We start from the raw sequence: 27,659 nt of genomic DNA on the forward strand, positions 1-27,659 counted from the left end.
TCAAAGTGGGAACACAATGTATTTTATTTCTTTCATTTTTGAGATACTTGTCCAGTCAGAGGTGCCAAGCAGCTTGCAAAATAACCTTAACAGTAAAAATATAGAAACAATTAACTGTAATACACTTGCAAAAATGAAAGCAGCAGCCTGCACTGAAGCAAGCTTTCACTTAATTTCAGGTATGGTTAGTTTTCCCCTACTTTATGCTGAGATTTCTGGTTCTTCCCCTATCACACAGGATCTGACTCTTACACCCCCCTTTATCAAGCTGCGCTAAAGGGTTTTTTTTGCATGGGCTGGCGAGGTAAATACTCCGCTACTCAAAGGAATTCTACAAGCGTCAGATCATTTACCGCGCTGGTCTGTGCTCCAAACCTCTAGCACAGCTTGATTTAAGGGGCTGTTGGTTTCTGCATCCCTTATCTACTGCTCTGCTCGTTTCATGGCTGGGAAATGGTTTCTTCTTGGTTAAGATTCTGTAACTTACTAACCTCAAAACAGTGCCCGATTCCATTCTTCCATTACTTTACATACGAGTGATGTTACACAGGTTTTTAGCTTTTGCCTCTTCCTTGGTCTCACCCTCTAGAGCTTTTCCCCCGACTGTTCCTCTCCCTTTGTGCCATATGAGAGAACATCATTAGTATCGCTAATACTGCAGTATACACATCAGAGAATTAATACTGTATTATCCCTATCACAGACTTGTCCAGGGTAAACCACAAGCTTACAAGTGAGGAAAATGAGTAGAGGCAGAATTTGAACCTGTGCCTTCAGATCTCACTGCATTATGGGAACTTATAGGATGATGGGAGAAGAAACTTCAGTAATGGAAATTCACTGGGAAGGATCTCCTGACCAATGAGGAGAGACATTTGACTCGTTCCCTGTGAGATTCGGGGTGGAGGAGAAATTGAACAAACTCTCAGAAATGAATAGAACACAACTCCGGTATGTCTCCGTAGTTCATGCAACTTTAAAATTAAACTTTAAAAGTGTCCAACACTTGCATTCAGTCTCCAGTGAATTTCCTCTTCCTTGTTATAACTTAATATCCCCCCGCCCCCAATCAAAATTAGAACCTTTGCCTCCCACACATTCCTTGCAGATGAAAAGTAGTCTGAGTAGCAGATGGAGGAGGTGGCTATGCCTTAACCCCAGGAACAGTATTTCCAGGAATCCCCATCACAATGCCCAAGGGATTCCTGGGAAAACTGGACCCTGAGGCCAAGGTCAAAGGTGGTGGGATAGGTCGTGAAATTTCCTTTCTCTGTTCTGTGTCAGCATTGGTGTAAATTGTGCCCCATAGATGTTTTAGTGAGTCTGCTGCTGGTGAATGTCCAAAATCCAAACTTACTCTTCCTTTGTCTAGAATAAAAGATATTCTTCAAAGGGTCCAGCTTTGTATGCTGCCCCAGCCTGAAATCTTGAACCTTCTGTCCCCTTCTCTATGGTAGCAGGATAATTAACAGAACGGGGTGACTCGTGAAGGCTTCGATGCCTCAGAGTTAGCAGTTATCTTTTACTCCATTGTCCAGTTCCTTTAATTTACTGGGACTGGGACCCCAGCTCTGGTTCCCCCAGGAAGACTTTAAAACCCCAGTGTGTTTTCCTGTTATCTGTCACAGTGAGAAGAATCTCTTCTACTAAATAGTCACTACCCTAAGATCAGTCTGTTTCAGGGTCTGTCCTCCAAGACCAAATCATGTCACCCTTAATCCTATGATGAGTCCTTCTGTCTTTCATACAACATCCTGTTGGTTGCAGGTCTTCACATGGGTGTAAGTTCTTCTGTCACCTGTAGGGCACTAAGTCTGCCTCTTGGCTATAGTTCTTCCTGTTGGGCACAAGTCCTCCGGCAATCTTCATGTTCATCTTTGAAGCACAGTTCCTCCCTTCCCGAGCTACAGTGCTTCATCTCAGACTCACAACTGACCAGAGATGCAGCACTGCACCTAGGGCTGGGAGACATTGAGGAAATTAGACCGTTGGTATTCCCTTATGTGAAGAGAGAGGGGAGGGGGAGCATTTTGTTGTACACGGCCTTGAGTGAATGCCTTCAAAAAGGTACTAAATAAAACCAAATGAATAAGTAATTATTGGTTGATTCTGATTACTGCTGGTTAGAAAATGTGAGATTGATCAAATTGAGGCCCAAAACAGCTCGCCTTGTACTCCTTCAGCCTACGTATACTTTGAACACATGTGCCAGCAAGTGGGATGCAAATACCCACTCTATGGGGGCAAGGATAGAAAGTAGGTCCTAAACCCCCTCTTACTAATGATTAGCGTGCGCTAAATGCTAACTCACCCATTATATTCTATGGATGCGTTAGCATTTAGCACGTGCCAAGTCGCTTAGCACGCCTCAGTAAAAAGACCCCAAAGCTCCATGTTATGGAATTTGACCTAGAATTCTTCAGGAGAGGGGCAGGTCTGGGGGTGTAAGAGAAAGAGCAATATAAATAATTTTAAAAGATTACTAGAATTTATCCAGTGCTTTAGGTACAGGTAGGATCCTAATATTTTTTTCTATGACTTCAAAATCATGTTTGTAGCCACTTCATGAGTGAGCTATGTATAATGAAGGTATCCAGATGCCTACAAAGGAGAGACAAAAGACTCTAGATTAGATTCTCTCCGTAACACACAATATAAGAATTCATGGTACTGTGTCCCAGCTGATCTGGATTTGCCTCTGCCTTTGTCTTCTCTAGCAACTGAAGCTCAGTTATATCTCTCCTAATTTTACTGGTTCCTGTTACACAGTCACTGAGTCAGTGGCCCCCTTCCATGGCCATGTTTTCTTCAAAGCACCAAAGCCAATCCTGCAAGAAACAGAATGAAACATGTTAGCCATAAGAAATTGTCCTGCAAGACAAGGGAGGGTCAAAGGGCCCCATTTTACAAAACCATAGTAGCAATGCTGCTGCAGTGGAAGCCACGAAGCCCATTCTATTCCTATGGGCTTTGGTGCCTTTACCAAGGCAGCATCGCTACCGTGACATTGTAAAGGGGCCCAAAGGGATTTGCATTTATTATATGCAGTCACTTTTTCAGTACCTGGGTCAATGGAAAATTTAGTAACCTGCCCAGGAGCAGAAGAAGCCACAGCTGGAGTCAAACCCAGTTCCCCAAGTTTTCTGCCCACTGTACAAACCATTAGGCATTATTCGAGTTGATTAACATTGGATTGAAAAACCTTTTACTAAAGAAATCTAAAGCTAAAATAGAAATACTTACTACAAATCTGCCAATTTTATCACTTAGGGATCGCCTTGCAGGGTCAGACCAAGGTCCATCAAGCCCAGTAGCCTGTTCTCAGGGTGGCCACTCCAGGTCCCTAGTACCTGGCCAAAACCCAAAGAGTAGCAACATGCCATGGTACCGATCCAGGGCAAGCAGTGGCTTGCCCCATATTTTGGGGGATCTGGGCCCCTTTTCCACTGCATTTTTAGGCGTATTTTCCAAACAGTAGTTTACACCCATATCGTTTGCAACCAGTTTTCATCTCTCACCCTCAGTATGCCACCTTCACGAATTCACCCCCTTTCTATGAAGAAGTATTTCCACAGGTTCCTCCTGGGCCTGTACCCTTTCTCCTTCCTCCTAGGCCCTCTTATGAGTTTCCTTTCAATTGAAAGTGACTTGCCACGGAGGTATTTAAACATCTCTATCTTCTCTCTCTTCTGCCTTTCTTCCAAAGTATAACTCACTATCCAAACACTGGCACAGATTCAGGTTGAAAAATCTCTTAAAAGGTTGGAATCAATATACGGTAATACTCTTCAAGTTTTCAACCAATAGATCTCAGCAGTGATACCCAGAATTATCAGCATTAGACATCCACTTGGGATTTACATTCCCCACTCTTTATTGATCTCAAATGCAAGTGTTGTTGAAACTGATCTTTAAATTCTATCAAAAATATTTTACAATATATTAATTTCAACTTATCTTTTAGTTTGTACATGTCGCTTGAAGGAGCACTTCTTCCGACATGTTTCACCATTAGGTTTTTTCGAGGAACTTGTCCCCTTAACCTTATACACCGTCCTTTTGACGCCATGCTTTAGCTCTCAAAAGAGCTAATAGCTTTTTAAAGAGTATTTCTTCCAAAGTATACATATTGAGATCTATAAGTCTGTCCCCCATTTTAGTAGCCTTCCTCTGGACTGACTCCATCCTGATTATCTTTTTGAAGGTGTAGTCTCCAGAACTGTATACAATATTCTAAATGAGGTCTCAACATAGTATGTTTTTGTGACTTAACAGATATTCCTGGATGATTTTTTTAGTGGGGAAAAAGCTTTTTGTTTGGTTTGTTCTAGTTTCTAATAATTGTTCCAGTGTATATATATCTTCATTAGATTTTGCATAGAAAAGGGAGGGAGTGGGGTCTATCTGACTCTATAATCTCATTTTCATTCTGAACTCAGACATAGTCCTGCTAACTAAAAATAGCTTCTGCTTTTGTGATTGGGCTGCAGAAAATGCCGGCCTTTTATGGTTAAAGCCAGGTTCCTGGGGCTGAACATTAAACAACTTGAATCTTAAATCTGGCATCCAGCCAAAGAAGGCAAAGGGGAGCTTGTGTTTTTCTTTGTGATTCAGGCTGGGATAAATTATAATACCAGGAACAAAACACAGGTTTATGGTATCAATTAGAAAGCCTTGTAGAGTCCTTTGCTTTCCATGAGTAGAGGAAGTGGTTAGCAAAAGATCTGGGACATTCTTTTGTCTTTTAAGTGTGCTTTACCCACACATTTGTGCCCATCTAGCCTGGCCTGCTTTCCACTAGACTGCAGGAGGGTTCCAATCTGTGGACGGAGAAAAGTTCTGGGAAAAGGTGGGATTCTATCTACAAAAAACAAACTCCCAAATCTATAGAATTTACATTAGAATTGATAACACTGTTAGTAGACAGAAAACTACCTAGAAATGAAAAAAAAACCCACCCCTCTCCTTGAATCCACCTTCACATACAGTTCAAACTCCTATTGCTGACCTACAAGTGACTTCATTCTGCTTCCCCTCAATATCTCTGCTCTCTCCTTATACACCTCCCAGAGAACCTCTTAGCTGTACCCTTCTCCTTCGCTGCCAATTCCAGACTTTCTTCCTTTCATCTAGCTGCCCCCTATGCCTGGAATAAATTACCCAGGTTGTCCGCTAAGCCCCTTCCCTTGTTTAAAAGCAGACTGAAAGCCCACCTTTTTGATATAGCCTTCAATCCATAAACCCATTCCCCACTGCCCACCAACCTAGCCAGCAATTAACCATTCTCCTTAACTGTATCCATGGCATCCTATTAGTTTGTCTTGTCTGTGTAGATCATAAGCTCCTTCAGACAGAGACTGTCTTCGTTACTCTGTACAGTGCTGCGTATGGCTGGTAGTGCTATAGAAATATTTAGTAGTACACAGTAGTATTTAGCAGACCTGAGAAGCTTGAAAGGAGAATGCCAACAACTAGAAAGAGCTTGGAGGAAGTCAGGAGATCAATCGCTTAGAGACAATTGGAGGAAACAGCATACACATTATAACAGATAAATGCATATATTACTCAGATATTGGGTAGACAAGCCAGACCTAAAGAAGATGTACAAAATTCTGATAAAACTGCCTCAAATGTAGATTCCCCTGCACCTAACTCATTAGCATTACACTTTGCAAACAAAATTGAGAATATATTTAAACCATTTGGAAACACTGCAGACAATCAACCAGATGATATTAGCTCTAAGAGTAATTTAGCTGATATACCAGTAGACAGTGTATGGACAGCTTTCAATTCTATCACAGTAACAGAATTATAACCTTTAGTAAAGAGACTATCTGGAAAGGGATGCCAACTGGATCTATGCCCATTCCACCTCTACTGGGATATGTCGGAAGTGCTGAACTGGTTAGTTAAGATGGTTAACTCCACATTGAAGCAAGGATGGTTTTCAGAAGATGTGGAGAAATTCTACTTACACCTATCCCAAAAGGAGCAGACCTAGGCCAATTCAAAACAGTAAGCTACAGGCCGATAGCACGCATTCGTTTATGACGAAGTTGATAGAGTTTGTAGTCGCCTCCCAACTAAAAGACAAACTGGAATCTAGAAACCTACACAGCACAGAACCATGCTTGATTGATCTGGTATCTAGAGTAAGATCATGGTTAAGTATGGGCGGACAAACGCTGCTTTTAAAATTCAAAGTCTCAGCAGTGTTTGATATGGTAAATCACACTTTATTATTAAACAGACTATCTGAATTAGGAATTTCAGGACTGGTATTGAAAGGGTTTCAAGGCTTTCTGATGAAAAGATGCTACAGCAGGGCTGCCCAAGTCCGGTCCTCGAGATCTACTGGCATGCCAGGTTTTCAGCATATCCGCAATGAATATGCATGAGAAAGATTTGCCTGCACTGCCTTCTTGGTATGCAAAGCTCTCTCATGCATATTCATTGTGGCTATCCTGAAAACCTGGCCTGACAGTTGATGTCGAGGACCGGACTTGGGCAGCCCTGCACTACAGAGTCTTGAAAGATGGATCCTTATCTGACTACTGGTCTCCATCATGTGGTGTAGCGCAAGGATCCCCTATTTTACCTCTATTAAACAACATCTTTATGACCACACTAAATTTGGGATGATAAGAACATAAGAAGTTGCCCCCGCTGAGTCAGACCAGAGGTCCATCTTGCCCAGCGGTCCGCTCCCGCGGCGGCCCATCAGGCCTAGTGCCTGAACAGTGGTCCCTGATTAATTTTGTAATTTACCTCTAATCCCATCCCTATAATCTACCTTTACTCTTATCTGTACCCCTCAATCCCTTTGTCTTCCAAGTACCTATCCAAAGCTTCTTTGAACCCCTGTAACGTGCTCCTGTTTATCACATCCTCTGGTAGCACGTTCCATGTATCCACCACCCTCTGTGTGAAAAATAACTTCCTCACACAGATGGTTTTCTACTTATTCCCACAGATCAAACATGACTGCCATACTTTCCAAAATGTTAACTAAAGTACAAGAATGGTCGGTAACATACCATCTCAAACTAAACACGGAAAAAAAACAAATTGTTATGGTTTGGGCAACACACACACATAATCCAATCCATCATAGATCTGACAAACGACACAAGCTTCAACACTGAGAAAACCTCAAAAGTTCTGGGAGTCACTGTAGCCCAGGGGTAGTCAATTCCGGTCCTCGAGAGACACTGGCAGGTCAGGTTTTCAGGACATCCACAATAAATGTGCATGAGATAAATTTGCATCTCAAGGAGACAATGCCTGCAAATCCATCTCATACACTTTCATTGTGGATATCCTGAAAACCTGACCTGCATGTGGCTCTCGAGGACTGGAATTGCCTATCCCTGATCTAGACAGTTCGCTGAACCTTAAGGACTATGTTAATAATTTAATCCAGAAATACTTTATTACACTACAGAAATTAAGAAAGGTCTGATTCTACTTTTTCCAACCACAGTACAGGATACTGGTACAATTTTTAATACTGTCTCTACTGGACTATTGCAATGCACCGTTCTTCGGAATTTCTGTGAAACTAATGAAAAATCTTCAGCTGATGAAAAACACTGCAGCAAAACTTATATACTCCAAATCAAGATTTGACCATGTCACTCCGCTGCTCATAGAGCTACATTGGCTACCGATGAATGGAGCATCGCTGTATAGTGTTTTGAATGCCAAACAGCTTCCTCATAGCAAATCATTTTGCTATCAAATTGCAAAGGTGTGGAACTCAACTTCCCTATGAAATTTGTGGAACTACTGTACATGCGCTGTTTTACAAAGGCCTAAAAAATGACTTTTCAAGAAGTCCATGTTAAGGGCTTAAGGAAACTCAGATTCTGTAAAGAATACTCACTCTATAGAAAGATAACGTTTAGAAAAAACTTGCGGATTTCGATGCCTTATCCTACATTCCATGTGTAGACTTAAGTAGCATGTAAAACTAAATGGAACATGCATGATTCTGTGTTTAAGTTCTATGTAGCGTTATGCTGCTTGTAACCTCCGTTTGCATATAACATTCATCTCAAATTCTCCCAAGGAAATCAAGCCTACAGGTCCACAGAGGCAGTGCAGATAAATCCAGGACTAGCTCAGCCTAGCTAGAAGACAAAGAAGCACAGAAACTGCAAAATCCATTTAAAGTCTCCCATCTCAAGACCCCGCTGTTTCTCTTACAGGCTTGGTGGATGGTGTCGTCGAGAGCATTTTGGCTACCTGGACCATGCGATGATTTTCCAAGGGATGGTGTGCATCTATCAAAGAAGGGAAGAAGTGTCTTTGCCGGCAGGCTGGCCAATCTACTGAAGAGGGCTTTAAACTAGAAGTGATGGGGCAGGGTGATCAAAGCTCCCAGGTGAGTATAAGCCCTCAGGTAAGTAAATCACTGAATACCTCTACATGGATGGGAAAAGGGGGCGATGTCTGGAAAGCAGTATACACTCCCCCCTCCATATTCGCAGTGGTTAGGGGCAGAGTCAGCCCATGAATATTGAAAATTTGCAAATACCTTTTGGGCTGGCTCTGACCCACCCCCACCTCCCTCCTGCCTCCTGGACCTTACCTGGTGGTCTAGCAGTGACATGGGGCAGGAGCGATCTTCTTACACTCCTGCCCCGTGCAGAGCCGTCTTCGAAAATGGCTGCTGTGAGTTCCCGTTGTAGTCTCATGAGACCACAGGAACTCACAGCAGCCATTTTCGATGAAGGCTCTGCACGGGGCAGGAGTGTAAGAAGATCGCTTCCGTCCCGCGTCACCGCTAGACCACCAGGTAAGGTTGATTCACTAGGGGGGGGTCCTGGCACAAAAAAATGCAAATTAGGCGAAACCACAAGTCCTGAAACTGTGAATAAGGAGGGAGGAGTGTATACTAATGCTCGAAATATGGGAAACAAGATTCTGGATCTAGAAGCTGTGATGGAAGAAGATGAGTTGGATATAGTGGCGATCATGGAGAACCATAACTGGGCTATAATCTGTTCAGGAAAGACAGGGTAGGAAGAAAAGGAGGGGGGAGTAATGTTATATGTTAAAGATCATATTAAAGCCACACAATTTCAGGATCTGCAGGGCAAAGAAGAGGCCCCGTGGATCAATTTGGAAAGAGAGAATGGTGAATATATTTACATTGGTGTGATATACAGGCCTCCTTCACAGACGGAAGAAGTAGACAGAGATTTAATAGTAGACATTCTGAATATATCTAAAAAAGGGGAAGCTTTACTAATAGGTGATTTTAACATGCCAGATGTTGATTGGGGTATCCCTATTGCATGGTCTTCTAGAACTAGGGAGATCCTGGATTCTTTAGAAAGAGAACTGTTCCAGCAGTTGGTAATGGAACCCATGCGGGATGGGATCATACTGGATTTAGTGCTTACAAAAGGGGAAAGTGTTTTGGATGTTACCGTGGGTGATCATATGGCATCCAGTCATCACTGCATGGTACGGTTTAATATTAAGATGGGTATAGAGAGGGTTCATTCAGAAGCAAAGGTAGACTTTTTAAAAACTAACTTTGTTCGGATGGAGGATTATGTCAAGGAATTGTCTGGATGGAAACGTCTGGAAGGTGTGGAAATGTGGTGGGCAAAACTAAAAGGAGTTATTGTAAGGGCAACAGACTTTTTTGTGAGGCAAGTATGTAAAAGTAAGAGGAAAAGAAGGCCACTTTGGTTCTCAAAGTAGTAGCTGAGAAGGTAAGGAATAAGAGGTAGCTTTCATAAACTACAAAAGATCGCAGAAAGAGGAAGACAGGCAAAAATATCTGGAAAAGTTAAGAGAGGCTGGTCGAGTAGTCAGAAAAGCAAAGATGAAGAAGAAATAGCTGACACGGTAAAATGGAGAGATAAGACATTTTTTAGATATATTAGTGATAGGAAGACATGCAAAAGTGGCATTGTGAGACTCAAAGGTGAAGGGGAGGAATATGTAGAAGCTGGTAAAGAAAAGGCCAAATTGCTTAACAAATATTCTAGTCTGTGTTCACGGCTGAAACGCCAGGAGGGGGACCACAGAAGACAAACATGAATAGGGATGGAGGAGTAATAGACTCTGATCGATTTTCAGATGGTTGTGTTTGTGAGGAGCTAGCTAAAATAAAGGTAGACAAAGCGATGGGGCCAGATAGTGTACATCCGAGGGTGCTGAAGGAACTTAGGAACGTTCTGGTAACTCTGCTGACTGACCTTTTCAATGAATCTCTAGAGTCAGGAGTGGTATCGGAGGACTGGCGAAGGACGGATGTGGTCCTTCTCCACAAAAGTGGAAGTAAGGAAGAAGTAGGGAATTACAGGCCGGTAAGTCTGACTTCTGTGGTAAACAAATTAATGGAAACACTTTTAAAGCAGAGAATGGTGAAGTTTCTGGAATCCTTGGATTACAGGACCAGAGGCAACATGGATTCACTAGAGGTAGGTCTTGTCGGACAAATCTGATCAATTTCTTTGACTGGGTGACCAGAAAATTGGATACAGGATGTGGGTATTTAGATTTTAGCAAAGCTTTTGACAGTGTTCCACACAGACGTCTAATAAATAAACTGAGTGCCCTCAGGATTGGTCCCAAAGTGACAGGCTGGGTCAAGAACTGGTTGAGTGGAAGGCGACAGAGGGTAGTGATCAATGGAAATCGCTCTGAGGAAAGGGATGTTACCAGTGGTGTGCCTCAAGGTTCTGTACTTGGGCCTGTTCTTTTTATTATTTTCATAAATGATATTGCTGAAGAGTTGGGTAAGATTTGCCTCTTTGCGGATGATATGAAAATCTGCAATAGAGTAGACACGCCGGATGGTATGAATAACATGAAGAAAGACCTGGCAAAGCTTGAAGAAATTTGGCAGCTAAAATTTAATGCTAAGAAATGCAAGGTCATGCATTTGGGCTGCAAAAACCTGAGGGAACGGTACAGATTAGAGAGTGAAGAGCTTATGTGCACGACAGAAGAGCAGGACTTGGGAATGATTGTAAGTGATGATCTTAAGGTGGCCAAACAGATTAAAAAGGTGATGGCAAAAGCTAGAAGGATGCTAGGGTGCATAGGAAGTGGTATGGCTAGGAAAAAATTTTGGCCAATGAATGCCATTTTCAATTAGATAACTTACCTGGACAAAGTTCTCTGCTATTTTGGCCTTCGGCTATCCATATAACTTGTGGCCCATCTCCACCCCTTAGCCCGCCTCAAATATCATCCCATTTTAAATACATAACTGTGGCCAGATAGTAGCTTACATGGCCTAGTGTTATAAATTGTCAATGCTGGGATATTATGTAGAAAAAATCCATCGCCTATGTATGTATACAGCATTCTTTGCTGGCCACAACTGGACTTCTGGACATGTTTTGAAGAGACAGAGAGGGCAGTAATCTGCACCCGACACTTATCTCTCTAATAAGGAAGTGACTTGTCAAACATATTTCTACAAACAATCCATAACTTAAGAGTGTAAAGAAAATGTTCATTGCAGTAATACCACCGCTAATGAGAAATGATTATCTTTAACAGAGCAATCAAAATACAAACCAGCTGCAGCCAACTAAGCAGGAAGTTAAAATGATACATTGATCATAACATAATGAAAAAAAAACCTCTAATCAGAGAATCCTGCCCTTGATTTCTGTGAATGTAACGGCTCCAAACAAGTGACAATATTTGGGAACCGCAGTGTAATTCACCTCACTCTCTCTCTTCCCTCCGCTCTGGTACAACAGCCACTGGGAAATGCCCTGAATCAGCCACACAGTTATCGGAGGAGCAATGACTTTGACGCTTTGCAGAAAGCTATTGTGGTACTCCTGAGGGGCTGCTTGAAAACCTGCCAGGCTTCCATCCTGCTGTGGGCTATGGATTATCACTTGCCCTGGGCTCAGGAAAGTACCAGAATACTGGCAGTGAGACCCAAATAGAAAGTATTTCTCTTGGATCTAATGACAGTGCATGTATCTGCAATCTCCACATGGAGCGGGGCGCTCTGGGCACCATCAAAGCCAGTAAGGAGTGTTTGCTGTTGCAGTATTTATTTGGCCTAACTATCCTGAAAAAACTGTAAGCCACAGAAGAATCCTTTCCACACCAATACGATCCAGTAGGAGATGGAAGTTTCCTTTAATTCCTTGAGGGCTCCTGTGCTGGCAGGTTTATAATGATAGCACGGTTTAAGTTCCTGGTAGATTCAGGTTCTGTGGAATGCTTGTGCATCCCAGTGCATTCTGGTAGCTGTAGTCCTTTTCTTTGCTTAACGACGTAGATAGATACCAGTAAACTCCAAATTCACTGAAATTGATTTCAGAGCCAGACCTAGCAGTGCTAATAACCTCCTAGTATTTCTGCCTTTCCAGATCCTGTGTGTGGTTCTTGGTCCCCAGGAGAGCTTTGTTTTCCTGCTCAGAATCCCTCCATCTGTCTGTCTCGTTCTCTCCCTTATCCATGTATAACTATTTTAAGGAGCAAATTGAACATCTGGCAGGGTGCCTGGCGTGCAGGCTGAAACTCTGCCTTTTAAGGTTTCTCATGTCTTGGAGCTGGGAACTGCCATGGCACTTGGCATTCTCACTTTCTGCCTTTTCCAACAAATAAACTCTACATTATAGAAAATTTAACTCTTTACCTTATGTTCTGATAACTGAGAAAGACATGGGGGAAGCCGCTGCTTGCCCTGGATCGATAGCATGGAATATTGCTACTCCTTGGGTTTTGGCCTGGATTGGCCACTGAGAGAACGGGCTACTGGGCTGGATGGACCATTGGTCTGACCCAGTAAGGCTATTCTTAGATGATCCAAGTATAGGACAATTAAGCCATTGATGAGGCTGGCTCTTAGGCATTGGTGGAGAGGTATTATGACATCACAGTCTCAGCTCTGGAAAGTTGTTCTCATTGGGGTTCCGGAATCTTGCTGTTCTTTGAGATGCTGGAATGTTGCTAATCCTTGGGTTTTGGCCAGGTACTAGGAACCCGAATTGGCCACCATGAGAACAGGCTACTGGGCTTCATGGACCATTGATCTGACCCACTAAGGCTATTCTTATGTTCTTATGTAACGAATGTCTCTGGCTTTATTTCCCATTAAGCCTGACAGTTCTCCCTGAGACATGTCCTGTCAAAGGTACCTTGTTAATGCTAAGCAGCATGGTCTTATTGGATGCACCAGGCCGTTCGGGTCCCTGTCAACTACCTGCATTCATAAGACAGTGAGGCCACTTAATCCTGTTGCCTCTGCTTCACAGTGTGCGTTGGAAAATTCGGACTGCAGTAAAGCATGTCAGTGGTCATGGATCAGGCGTCTGCCCAGGGACTGCGGCACTGCCCCATCTGCACAGCTAACTCACTCCCGACTACCACTCCGCTCACTACATTATTGGCACTTCCTCTGCTGACTTAGCTCAGCAGTTCCCAAAAATTTCCTGCTTCTTTCACAGTCAGTGTAAGGAGCTAAAGATTTGGGTTTATTAACTATTAAGGAGCAGCCTCTTGCTTTAAAGAAAATTTTGAGAAATAAAAGAAGATGATACCTTTTTATTGGACTAACAATACATATTCTGATTAACTTTCAAAGCACCTTGTAAGGAGCTTTTCCATTTTAGAGTCTAGAATCAGCAGAGCTTCACCCTGTTTTCTATGGCTCTTATGGGAGATCATTAGCTCTCATTCAACATCAAAGTACGTAAAGCTGCTGTTTCACCATCTGCCAATGAAAGGGTTAAACTTTTTCCTCTTCTTTTAAAAGTTGTGGGAAAAAGAGCTGAGAGCTTCATCCTCTCCCATAGCCCTCTGCAAGCTGTCTGTCAGCCTCCGCTAACCCAGGAAGCTAGGAGCGTGTGATCTTGGCCTCTCACACTACACTCCCAAGTCCTCTGTATATTTGTGGCATTCCTACCCGGAGAGAAAAGGTTTCCCTGGGGCTCTTTTCAATGACATCAGCAAACCCCCTACTCTTGGGCTTCCTAGAACACTTGATTATTCCCATGTATAGCTGTCCTACGTTTCTCAGCATACTCAGACACACATGGGAATGTGATGAACACCCTGAGGCAAGAGATTTACCCTCTCCAGAAAGGACGTCAGCACAGTCTGGGTTTTTGAGGAAATGGCTGAAGCATCTGGGTTGGGGAGTGGACAGTTCATTCAAAGCTTCAAGTAAAGGTGTAAATGGATTGAGTGTGATGATTCTAGAGTATCCCCTTTCTTCTTAGGTAGTCATGCCACGTGCCTCTGAAATCTCCCAAACCAGTCAGTGATTTCTTCTTGAATTACATCAGCTGTTCAATGTATCCATACTGCCAATCATTTCTATTGCACTACTGGACATACACAGTGTTGTCCATTATATGCAGGTACCTACTCTGTCCCTAGTGGATTGATTTCACAGCAACCAAAATTAAAAAGACTAGGGGAAACTCGTTGGTTCAGGGAAATACTTTTAAAACCAATAGGAGGAAATTTTTTTTCACTCAGAGAATAGTTAAGCTCTGGAACGCACTGCCAGAGGTTGTGGTAAGAGTGGTTTTAAGAAGGGTTTGGAAAATTTCCTGGAGGAAAAGTCCATAGTCTATTATTGAGAAAGACATGGGGGAAGTCACTGCTTGCCCTGGATCAGTAACATGGAATGTTGCTACTCTCTGGGGATTCAAGAATCTTGTTACTCTTTGGGGTTCTGGAATCTTGCTATTCCTTGGGATTCTGTATGGAATGCTGCTACTATTTGGGATTTGAGAATCTTGTTGCTTTTTGGGATTCCAGAATCTTGCTATTCTTTAGGATTCCGCATGGATTGTTGCTACTCTTTGGGTTTTGGCCAGGTTCTAGTGACCTGGATTGGCCAGTGTGAGAATGGGCTACTGGGCTTGATGGGACCATTGGTCTGACCCAGTAAGGCTATTCTTATGTTCTTATGTTTCAATCTAACCCCCCACCCCACACACACACTTTTGCAAAGCCGCATGGCAATGGCACCAAAGTCCATTAATTCCCAATGGGCCACCATGGTAATTGGCTTTGTAAAAGAGGGCCTAAGCTTTTTGTACCTGGGACAATGGAGGGTTTGGTGACTTGCCTGGAGTCATAAGGAGCTGCAGTGAGAACTAAACCCAGTTCCCCAGGATTATAGTCTGCTGCAGTAACCATTGGACTACTCCTCTACTTCACGGCAAGTGAGGTGAGGAGTAGCTGCCCTGGGTTTAATTATTTAAACTGCTTTGAATGTGTATCCACAAAAAGGCGATATACACGTCCCATTCCTTTTTTCTAGTGTTTAATATTATAAACTATTCTGATGCACACCTATAAAGGCTCAAATAGCAAATATTGTATTAAATTACACTGTACCAGGCCCCGCTACAGCCTGAAAGATGTATTTATTTGGAGATATCAAGCTGGTTTACAATCATAAAAATGAGCAATGGTAAAAACAAACAAGATAGAAACTAATCAAAGATGAGGATAAATGGGACAAGGAGAAAAGAAGGCAGAAATGAAAACCATAAAGAGGAGATTTAAGAAGGTCATGTGAGAAAAGAAGAGAAAGCTTGTAGAAAAAGCCAAGTCTTGAGAGTCAAACTTAGGAAGAGGAGACATCTGGCAAAGATCAGATGAGATACAGCAGAAAATGGTCAGACCAAGAAATAGAGCAAATTGAAACATACAGATGGAAGGTTATAGGTAAGCCAATAAGGAACCAAGACCAAAACAGACAGCGTGAGGGGTCCGATTTCACACTGAATTCTCTACATTCTGTGTATCCATTATTGTTCAAAAAGAATCAGGGAGATGTGATCTGAGCATTTTGTGTCATCAAGTAGCTATATAGCCATGTTTTGAATCAGTTGAAGATGGCAAACATGATAAGGAGGAAGACCATGATGAAGAGAATTGCAGTAGTCCAGATAAGTTAGAACAAGAGCATGGCTAATGCCTTAGTATTGAGGTATAGTCTGATTGAGCAAATCTTCCTCAAGGCAAGGAAGGATTTCTGACCAGCCAAGGACATAGGAGAAGACAGATATGCGTAAAAGAGGAGACCAAGCACCTGAGCAGATTCTCATATAGGAAGAGGGACTCTGCAAAGAGAAAGCTGAAAGAGAAGAGATGTGAAAGCTTCAGATTTATGAGAATTCAGAACCAGCTGATAATCTCGCCCAGTGTTGAAAAAGCGGGTCCCAAATGTCATGAGCTGTTAACAGTCATATGGGCATTGCATAATATAAGCAGAGATACCAAACTTTGTGGCAGGGTGGCCAATGGAGTCAGAAAATGGTAAAAAGTATAGGGGCCAAAATTGTCCATTGTGGTACCTTGCTAGAGGGTGGGAAAACTCCAGATCATCAGATGGGGTGGAAGCTCTGAATTACCAGAACAGTATAGAAATTTACTTTCAGAACTCATTTTTGGTTCTATTCTGATGACTGTTCTATACTTCTAAAATGAGTCTTCTCCCAGTGTACAGAATACTTGCAAACTCTAGTTTATACCTTGCCCCTCCGCCTCCAGGGTTTCTTGCTCTCATTTACTTCCTACGACTCCAGGCTTCAGATCTAATATGATACAGTTAAATCATTTATAACCTGCTATTGCCAACAAATAGCGGATTAATTAACTAGGATGTGTCACCTCTGGCTTAGGTGCATACTAGGACCAGTCTTGCACATATTTAAGTGCAGGGGTGGGAAGATCTCAGAAATTGTGGCAATGGAATCAAAGGTTGCCTCTTCCTTTTCCTCCTCGAAATTGTCTTTTGCCTCGGTCTTGCCCAATTAAAGGTATGGCCTAACGGGCAATTGGAACCTGCCTGCACTTTTCTTGGCTCAGCTTTGTTTTACCAGAGACAAACTGGCTTTTGACGATTCCCAGCCATTCATTGAAATGCCTCAGGGAAGAACAGTTAATATTGATTTATTTGGATCTGTCTCACACCTTTTCCAGTAGTAGCTCAAGGTGTGTTTCATTCAGTATTTCCTTGTCCCTAGAGGATTATATCTGAGCAAATGGAGGGTGTGAAGGAAAATTCTCTGAGGTGTGTCACCAGTTACGCCCACATATTTATGGAATAATAGCCCTTAAGTGCATGATTGCCATAAGCACCAGGTGCTTTTCTATAAAATATGGGCTTAAGTTCCTTGGCATGCAACTGGGCACAGCATGAGTATGTTATGCAGGGGAGAATGATATAAGCTGGGTGTGTGGCATGGTGCACTTGGCCATGCCCACTTATACCTGCTATTGAGTTGATATAAGTGGTTGTGCCTATATTTTGGTGTTTCAATGCCACCCGTGCTCAGTCACAGCTTAGGCACTGTTACAGAACTGGCAGTGTGTGTATTTATTTATTTATTTATTTATTTATTTTGTAGCATCTAATTTATGGTGCCACCTAAGATCCCAAGGAACTGCGCTGGAATTTGTACTCTGGCTCAACTTTTTTTTTTTATGGGCCAGATATTGTGAGTGTGTTACACATACACAATATTTGTGCCCATAGGAGAAAAAAAAGAAAAACAGGCAGACCTGTTGGTAACACACTAGACCGGTTGTTTGTTTTTTTTCGGGTCGGTATTACTGATCCGATTCTGGCATGCAGTGTTAGGCCATTGATGGGATGGCTGGTTTTCATATTAATGACCACATTTTAATAGTAATGAGGCCATTTGCATGCCAGAATCGGAGAATGTACGACCACACTGAAAACCATTTTGAAAATCAGATCATTAAATTCCGTCGGTCATTAAATCAATCAAACTGGTTTAGCGAGCATCGGTACACGATCTGAGAATTTTGTGCATCTAGCCCTGAGTCACGCAGTTTGTTCCATGCATATGGTGCAGCAAAATAGAAGGGACGGAGTCTGGAGTTGGCCATAGAAGGGTACAGATAAGAGAGACTGACCTGATGAGCAAAGTGCCTGGGGGAGGAGGAGAAATACTGAGGAGCTGCGATGTGAATACACTTGTAGGTTAGTAAGAGAAGTTTGAACTGTATTCAGAAAGACATAGGGAGCCAATGAAGTGACTTGAAGAGAGGGGAAGTGTGGGCTTAGCGAACTTGGTGGAATATGAGGTGTGCAGCAAAGTTCTGAACAGATTGAAGGCCAGTGAGAAGCACTCCATTAGTTCCATTATGTCAAGCAGTCACTTGGTATCTACGTGATGCTATTAAAGATCCCATCGCTCTCTTTGTGATGTCACTGAGGGCTTTGTGAAGTTACTGAAATATTACCACGCTAGTAAGGAAAGCCCATAATAAGCTGTCTCTTGTCAGGAAATCTGGAGAGAATAGACCACCCTAATTCATTCATTCATTCATAAAGCCTAATGCCAAAGCCTATGGACCATTTCTGTGGCCAGGGTATTTACAAGCATGGGCATGTGAGTGGGAGAGGCTTGCTGGACAGGAGAATGGAAAAGGTACATTCTTTGTCACTCCTATTTTCAGAAACAGACTGAGTCTCACTTGTGGAACGTCTTTCCTACACTAGAGTGAGTCGGTCTAAAGAGGTCAAATACATCAGATCGCATCGATACAATTCAATCACAATATAAAATACATTCCTCTGTATTTGCTCAGGGTAGCCCAGTGGTTAGTACAATGGCCTGAGCCAAGATCAACTCACATTGCAGCTCCTTGTGACCCTGGGCAAGTCACTTAACCATCCATTAATTGCTTTGATTGTACCCATAGAAAGGCAGGATATCAAAGTTAAAAACTTGCTGATACCAGTCCCATTCCTTTTCTCCATCACCCCACAAAAATCTAGCAAAAAAAAAAAAATCAAAGAAAGTTAAAATGAAGTTAGACTTTTGGCCTTCGATTGTGGCTTAAGGCAGAAATGCTGGAGCCCTCCCAGAAGGTCTTAATGTAAATCTGTTTTATGGCATGCTCCCTTCCCTCCAGTGCTTACAGCTGGCCACATCTGGAAGAGGCAGTGTAACATTGCTCTGCCAAGGTTTCCGCAGGCTTAATGGTTACTTGTGATGTCTGTTGATACTTACTTCAGCTCAATGACCAGCAGACATTCCTGTCCTGTCACTAGATCCCACTTCTGGTAGGCCAGGGTGAGGGAATTTCTATCATGCCGAAACTGTCAGTTTTCCTTAAAAGCACTTTCTGTGAACTATGTCTTTGGCAGACTGGTATGAACTTAAGAACATAGCCTTACTGGGTCAGACCATTGGTTCATCAAGCCCAGTAGCACATTCTCACGGTGGCCAATTAGTACCTGGCCAAAACCCCAGGAGTAGCAATATTCCATACTACCAATCCAGGACAAGCAGTGGCTTCCCCCCTGTCTTTTGTGTCTTATCAAAAGATCTTGCTCTCCTCTAAACAAAGACTTAGGGGAAGACATTGGTGACTATTAACCAACGATGAGAGATGATTACAACTCTAACCATCTTATTGGGCAGACTCAATGGGTCATGTATGTTTTTATCTCCCTTCATCTATTATGTTACTAATACTATGTTATTCCATGTTTGATTGTTTTCTGTGCTGTGGTGTGCCTAGTTGATCTTTTGGTAAATCTTGGAATTCAAATGGTCGGGCTCTGTTTTTGTTAAGAAACGATAGACTTTGTTTTTTTATCATCAAAGAATATATGTTTATTCTGATATTTCCTCTAAAACTCAAGAAGCCCATAGGGAACTTCTTAAATTACATCCCAGAGCTTTGGCTTTGGGAATGACTTTCTTTTTGAAACATCCTAGGAGAAGTTTACGGTAATTTCTTTTCAAAATAAGGATTATGGTGGACAATGATATGGAAACTTAATGTTATGGAAGAATCGGTTAAGAAGTAAAGGAGTCCAACAGTGTATAATACTGTTTTTGACTTTCTTCATTTTTTCCCCTTTTTCTAAAATGTTCTTCTTTACATTAATGAAGACATTAGATTTGTCATGGGATAAGGTTGATCCTTTGCTCTCTTTATATTTCTTAGTGATAATATGGGATTGTTTTACTTTTATTGTAAAATGCAAAATCTTCAATCAATGTAATTTTTTTTAAAAATGGTTGGACACTAGGCAGTGCAGATGTTGACACCACCTGTTCTATTCCTACTAGCTCCAAACTGGAGGAGCTACAGACCACATAAGCTCACCCGTGGATATAGCTTGCTATTGTGCAGATAAGAACATAAGAATTGCCGCTGCTGGGTCAGACCAGTGGTCCATCGCACCCAGCAGTCTGCTCACACAGCGGCCCCCAGGTCAAAGACCAGTGCCCTAACTGAGACCAGCCCTACCTGCGTTCGTTCTGGTTCAGTAGGAACTTGTTCAACCTTGTCTTAAATCCCTGGAGGGTGTTTTCCCCTATGGCAGACTCTGGAAGAGCATTCCAGTTCTCTACCACTCTCTGGATGAAGAAGAACTTCCTTACATTTGTACGTTTGTACAGAATCTATCCCCTTTTAGCTTTAGAGAGTGCCCTCTCATTCTCTACCATGGAGAGGGTGAACAACCTGTCTCTATCTACTAAGTCTATTTCCTTCATTATCTTAAATGTTTCGATCATGTCCCCTCTTGGTCTTCTCTTTTCAATGGAGAAGAGCCCCAGTTTCTCTAATCTCTCACTGTACAGCAACTCCTCCAGCTCCTTAACCATTTCAGTCGCTCTTCTCTGGACCCTTTTGAGTAGTACAACGTCCTTCTTCATGTACGGCGACCAGTGCTAGATGGAGTATTCCAGATTGGAGGGGGGGGGGGTGCGTACCATGGCCCGGTACAGCGGCATGATAATCTTCTCCAATCTGTGGTAACACAGGGAGACATTTTCCGGAGGGCCTCATTGGCACTCTGTGTGCCTTCTTTTCTGCTCCTTCAAACACAGGGTGTCCGTGACCTTCATGTTTGAGTATCTTGGTAGGTTGTGCCTTGGCAATGCCTTTTTTAATACAGCTTAAAGTATGAGCATATAATCAAGCAGTGGTAGAACGTATACAAACACAGTTGTGAAACTTTCATACACTCCTTATTCAGGTCACATCTTTGGGAATATCTCTTTTTCTTGTGAATAAAAGTTTGTATGTTATAAAACTATATGCAAAGTGTTAGGTAACCCCAAACCCACTTTGGCAGATTCAGCTGTTCATCCAATTCTACCACATAGTTTGTGAGCCTTTGAAAACTAACCCTGCTGTATTTAGACAAAAGAAAAGTGTTTCACAGTCTTGCACGCTAACTTATTCACTGCACTACGCCTGCGCCTAATTTAATACAATGGAACAAGGCCAGTTATCAGTAGAAACCTGTATCCAAGTTGCTCCAAGAATGAAACAGTAAAATGATTCCAATCTCATCAATCAGGTTTTGAAAGCGTTTTTCTAGATTTCAATTTACCATTTCCTGCACCTTTGTCAACTGATCATCTGCTTTCTCTTAATCATGTTCTCCTCTCATCCCCAAAGAAATGGCTGACTCTCATTTTGGAGGCTTCTAAGAGCATTCTAGAATGGCTAGGAGGATAAAGCCCCACGCGCCCCCTCCCTGAATGATAGGTCTGCCATAATTTGTTTTCTTGGGGGGGATATAAGCAAGCTCAATGAAATCTAATGCAGGAGTTTGTTGGACTGTTGTTAGTAGTAGACATGTTTTTCTCTTCTTTTATTTTTTAACTAATAATTTCCCCCTGAAAATTGCCTTCCTGCTCCTTTTCATTCTCTGAGGAGCATAATGTAAGTATTTTGCACTTCCAAGTCTACCCAACATCAGGTGTCAAATCCACTGGTGCTTTATGTCTGAGGATGGTTTTGCAAAGGGAAATCATGTCTGAACTGTCCCTTTAAAATGAGGTACAAAGGCAGTGTGAGGAAGATACTTGTAGGCTTTACACCGAGGTGGTGGGGAAATCTTTTTGGTCCAGGACCTGCACTGGAACCTATTCTGGAATTCAGGGTCCCCAAATTCACCCCCCCCCCAAAAAAAAAAAAAAAAATCCCTTCTCAAACTGCCCCATGACTCTCTTCCTACAGAGTGAGGGAACGTATTTGCTCTGAAATCAAATGGCTTTTCTTTTTTGGATTTAGTTCCCTGTCCCTGCAGGGGTTGCAATCTCTTTTACTCAGTGACCCACCAAAATGCAACAAGTAGATCAACACCTTCCCCCCGCCTCTCATACTCTCTTATCTAACAATAATGCTCTAGTCAATGTATACAGTACCATCTGCATGTGTGCACTGTCCCTGCCACGTGCAATCTGAGTACAGGCACTGAGTCCAGTGACTTCACAACATCTTAATTACAGTTCAAAAATATAGACCTAAAAGCTTTGCTAAATAGCCAGGCTTTCACTATCACACTCTAGGCAGCTGCTAGCTTGTGCAGAGGTACTCGTAGCTGATGCCCAGTTGGAAATGGTGCCGAGAGAGTTGAATCACACATCCACAACTATACATTTGTACACTTTAACATGTACACATACACACTTATGTGGTCGTAGAAGCACAGGAAGACACTTCTCCACACACAGGGCGGTGCAAGAAATTAAGCACTAAGCGATTCATAATCAAAACAAATACATCTAAGAACCCGCCCGAGTCGGTACTTGTCTGTCCTAAAAGATGATCTTGAAAGTCACTATCATGTCTTCTCTGAGTCTCCGCTTTTCTAGGTTTATAGAACAGGTGCATGATAGAGTTATGTGCACAATTGCTAATAAGAATCAAGGGTCATTAACGCAAATCATTGGTACTTGAGCATCAAAGGCCAATCAAGCAATTGCATTAAGTGCAGAAAGGATGGTGTTCTGTAACCGTGTGCACAGTTTATGGAATGAGGATCAGCATATCTATACATACGCAAAGTGAATGCTTTTCTCTTGCAAACTATGCAAAAAGAATTAGATCATATGGATAGTTCAAAGTGTACAAGGCTGACTTTCTAAGGAAGGAAACGGATGCATTTCCCTCAAAACATAACATAAGGACATAAAAGCTGCCATATTGGGACAGACCAGTCATCAAGCCCAGTATCCTCTTTCCAACAGTGGCCAACCCAGCTCCCAAGTACCTGGCAAGATCCCAAGGAGAAAAAACAGATTTTTGCTGCTTATCCTAGGAATTACAATTGCAGATGGGCTGAGAACATAAGCAATGCCTCCACTGGGTCAGACCTGAGGTCCATCGTGCCCAGCAGTCCGCTCACGTGGCGGCCCAACAGGTCCAGGACCTGTGCAGTAATCCTCTATCTATACCAGTGGTTCCCAAACCTGTCCTGGGGGACCCCCAGCCAGTCAGGTTTTCAAGATATCCCTAATGAATATGCATGAGAGAGATTTACATACCTGTCACTTCCATTATATACAAATCTCTCTCATGCATATTCATTAGGGATATCTTGAAAACCTGACTGGCTGGGGGGTCCCCCAGGACAGGTTTGGGAACCACTGATCTATACCCTTCTATCCCCTTTTCCAGCAGGAAATTGTCCAATCCTTTCTTACACCCCAGTACCATACTCTGAGGAAAAGAATCCATTTTGGGCACAGCACAGTGAGCGCTGCTGAGTGTCTAGACTATACAAGCCTTGAAGGGAAGTCTTACTGAGCTGGTGTTGGCTGCAGATGATGGGAAGGATTGCAGCAACTCAATAACTCACACTGAAATAATGAATCCTGCAGGAGAAAATGGGCCCCGGCCCAGTGTGCTGAGATGCAGCTTGGAAGTAGAAAATGATACGGGGACAAATTTTTTCCCTGTCCTCGCCGGAACTCATTTTCCCGTCCCGTTCATACGAGTTCTTTTCATGTCTCTGCCCCATTCCTGCAGGCTTCATCTTCACCTGCACAAGCCTCCAACACTTTAAAATCATAAGTGTTCAAGGCTTGTGCGGTTAGGTTTAGGGATAGCAGCAAAACTCGTGGGGATGGAGGCAAATTTGTCCCCGGGCCATTCTCTTCTTCTATTGTTCATGCCTTATGCCTACATTGGTGAAATATCTTTTGCTCGACTCCATGCAGAGAGCGTAACTGCTGAAAACTAGTCAAGAAGACTTTTATTACTGTGCATCAAGAAGATTAATCTGGCAGCCATAACTTTACCTAAAGACTTGACAGGAATTTTCCTAGAGAAAGAATAGGAGAAACCCTTTGACCTGTTGTTTTTTATTGGGCTGTAAAGCTTGACATGCAATAGCAAAGGTCCTTGTACACTATACACCACTGGTCTCAAACTCACAGCCCAGGGGGCCACATTCAGCCCACCAGGTGCTATTTTGAGGTCCTCGGTCTGTTTATCATAATCAGAAAAGTAAAATAAAACAGTTTCTCTTTAGCTATACATTTTATTATTATTAGGACTTAGCCAAAAGGAAAGATTTATAAACTATAAAGAGTTTGACCTCATGCAAAATTGTCATGTCTTTAATAAGACATTAACTCTTTTTTCTGAGGCCCTCCAAGTACCCACAAATCCAAAATGTGGCCCTGCAAAGGGTTGGAGTTGGAGACCACTGCTATAAAGACTGAAAAAGCTGTGAAATGGAAGATATTTGAAAACCTTGTTGGACTGTGAGAGAGGACAGAGCAAATTCCACCTTGAGAATGCAAAACCTGCCAAGCAAATGGCCCAAGATGGCAGCTGCCAGGAATTGAGGGCTCAGGGAAAATGAAACAGGGGCAGTGGATGTCTTTTCAGCAGTTCAAGCAGACTCTCAATCTTCTGATGAAATGCAGAGGATGGATACTATAAACCAGAGAGACAGACAGGGAGGAAAAGGAAGAGAAAGGGCAATTTCATAACCGAGGAAAGTATTTGAGGAAAAGTTTATACTTAGAATAAAATCAAAGGGCCACTAGTCAATTAACCAGAACACTCCCAAATCAGAAGCTGTGCATGAGGAGAGATGAGGCAGTGCCAGACCTTTCCCGTCCTCCCCAAGAGCCCAAAACGCAGATGTTTTCAGGATCAATAATGAGCTACAGGATCAGTACACACATTTCAGAAAATTGAGACTGTTTTTGATAACACACATGCTATGGCTGGCCCTTCCTTATCCCTGATGTTATCTATACCTCATCACCAGATGTACAATCAGGTTGGTTTGTTTTACATTTCCCAGATGGAGAGCAGGAATAAGGGCCTCCTTTGCTTGTTAGTGGCAGATTTTGCTTTATATAACATCTGCATTTAAAATATCCCCCCAACTCACACGTAGTCACCTCCAGGGCAGATGATCTCTATGGAAGGCCCTTCAGATTGCAAATGACAGGTTGGGAAACTGAAGCAAGTAACCTCCCCATTCAAAGTCCCACCCAGTTAGTGACAGAGTGGGGAAATTGTGGGACCTCCTCAAGGGCACACACACAGAGCCACAGTAAACCGCCAAACCTGTTGAAACATTTTACACTTTTCTAAGAACAAAAATCTGTCCAGAGACTCCGATTTGCCATGTGAAAAATTCCATTCATACTCCATTTCTAGTGTCATATTTCCAAACTCCCCCTCCCCTCCACCCCCAAGGATGGGGTTCATTATATCACAGTGATGATAAGAAGAACCAGTATCCTGGGGTCAAACTACCAAAGTCTAAAATGCCCCTCCTCCCTCCATCTGAGAAGAGACTCCGTACATATCTCTCCCAGTTACTAACCCCTTTCCCCCAAGGGGTACCTTGAGAACACCCAGTTTGGAGAGTAGTGTAGTGGAAGTTTCGCTTTAATTTATTCTGCCTTTACAATTTACATGGACCAGAGCAGAACACCGGGAAATGCCTGCAATTATCAAAGCAAATCACAAATATATGCATACTAATGAAAATTACTCTGGGAATGTGTTTGCTATGCCCATCCCCGGGGCCGTTTCAGGCACTTTCTCTAAACTCTGATATATCTTACATTTAAACCTCTTGTTGGTCCCAGGTCAAATCTCAATAATGTTCTGAGGTCAGTGTAGCACAGGGGTGTCAAAGTCCCTCCTCGAAGGCCGCAATCCAGTTGTGTTTTCAGGATTTCCTCAATGGATATGCATGAGATCTATTAGCATACAATGAAAGCAGTGCATGCAAATAGATCTCATGCATACTCATTGGGGAAATCCTGAAAACCCGACTGGATTTCAGCCCTCGAGGAGGGACTTTGACACCCCTGGTGTAGCAGGAATGAGGTTCTGCATTGGATCCCCAATTAACTTGGATGTTCTTAAGCCTGCATCGCAGAGATGTCAATAGCTAAACTCAGCAATCAGAATCATCTCAGCACATTCCCCCCCAATAAGTCTGTAAAAATGCATGATAAGACATCATTTTAATTTTATTTATTTAAAATGTTTATAATCCGCTTAATGAACTAAGCGACTTACAAACCCATATTCGCATTAAACTTTGATTTGCAATACAAGTTCAAAATATGGAGAATTTCCATCTCTCCCTGCAAGTAAAAGTCCAGGCTGATGATTCTTGTAGTTAGTTTGCTCTCTGCTGGCTCCTGGAAATTGCTGCCCTAGGCAACTGCCTAGTTTGTGTGCTGGTTAAACCCACTCTGCAGCATAGGGCTCACTGAGCAATCCTGACGTCTACCAGCAGGCAATGAAATGTACAGATTTTATTTCTAGTCAATTGCCTGAGAGATTTTTCTTCTTTGGAAATTTTTACAACCTGTTTTCACCCCTCTAGAGAATTCTGGGAAGAGGACACAAACCGGAGAGCCTGGCACTTCATGGGAAATTTGCCCAACCTGTTCTCTGACCATCTGTTAGGCTTTTGGGCCATCCTAAGCTTCTATGCAATAAGTATATCATACTACTCCAAATGCATAACATCTAATGGGCCTAAAATATGAGAAAAGACATGGGAAGTGAAGGAATTGTCTCTCGTTCTTTCTTCCAATAAACACTACAACTGGCCAAAACGAAAGAAAGCAGAGGAAAATAAGATGACACCATTTTTATTGGACTTACTGAATATTAACAGAACATGGCACGCAAACTACTTTCTCCCGAGAGCAGGGAAGTGTGACAGAGAAAAGCAGGAAAGAGCTCCGTGAGCAGACAAGGAGTCAGCTGTGGGGGACAAAACTTCCTGGAAGAAGTCCGATTGAAAACAAATGTCATTATACACTCTTCTGGTTCGCTAATGTTTCTCTTTCTTTGCTTTTTATACACGCTTTCCTTCTCTGACAAACTTATATTTCTATTTTTTTTTCTTTTCAACTTCTTTCCAAGATTTTGCATGGCCCAGGAATTACATTATCTTACATAGATACCTATGGGTAGAAAATATACAGTAAACAGGCTTTAAATTCTCCAAGAGAGGACTATCACATGCAATTGCTTTTGCAAACAGTTATAAACCAGCCTGCCTACTTTAGTCTGTATAGACTGGTCCACTGAGTACGTACCGGCTTTAGGAAGTTTGAATACAGCCCAGACAGGGCTCTAGGACCAGAAGGGCTTTTTACTATGTTGCCAGCTATGAACCGGCACAGCTGAAGACCCTGACACCCACCCTCCCTGTCCAGCTTGTACTTACCTCTCTTGGTAACTGTCCACACCTGTTGTGAAGCGAGCACTTTTGGAATGGGGGAGGGGATCAAGTCTTCTCTCCAGAATATAAATTGTCCACTGGGACCCTGTGCAACCACTCTAGCTGTTTTAAACAGCATGTAAAGAGGGGAGGGGGCTCTTTGCTAATAGTCTCTTCACTGTGGCTC

The 27,659-nt window shown here is 42.6% G+C and overlaps 1 long non-coding RNA gene across 1 annotated transcript; it reads right to left on the minus strand.

The window, feature by feature from the left end:
- On the minus strand, positions 1–27,651 carry LOC117351560. Its single transcript, XR_004537457.1, has 2 exons — positions 27,479–27,651; positions 1–2,828 (listed from the first exon to the last, which is right to left on the minus strand). It is a non-coding gene; the product is annotated as an uncharacterized LOC117351560 (long non-coding RNA).
- Between the last annotated feature and the right edge of the window lie 8 nt (positions 27,652–27,659).

The sequence above is a fragment of the Geotrypetes seraphini genome, chromosome 18 (assembly GCF_902459505.1).
Source record: "Geotrypetes seraphini chromosome 18, aGeoSer1.1, whole genome shotgun sequence".
In the NCBI taxonomy this organism is placed as follows: domain Eukaryota; kingdom Metazoa; phylum Chordata; class Amphibia; order Gymnophiona; family Dermophiidae; genus Geotrypetes; species Geotrypetes seraphini.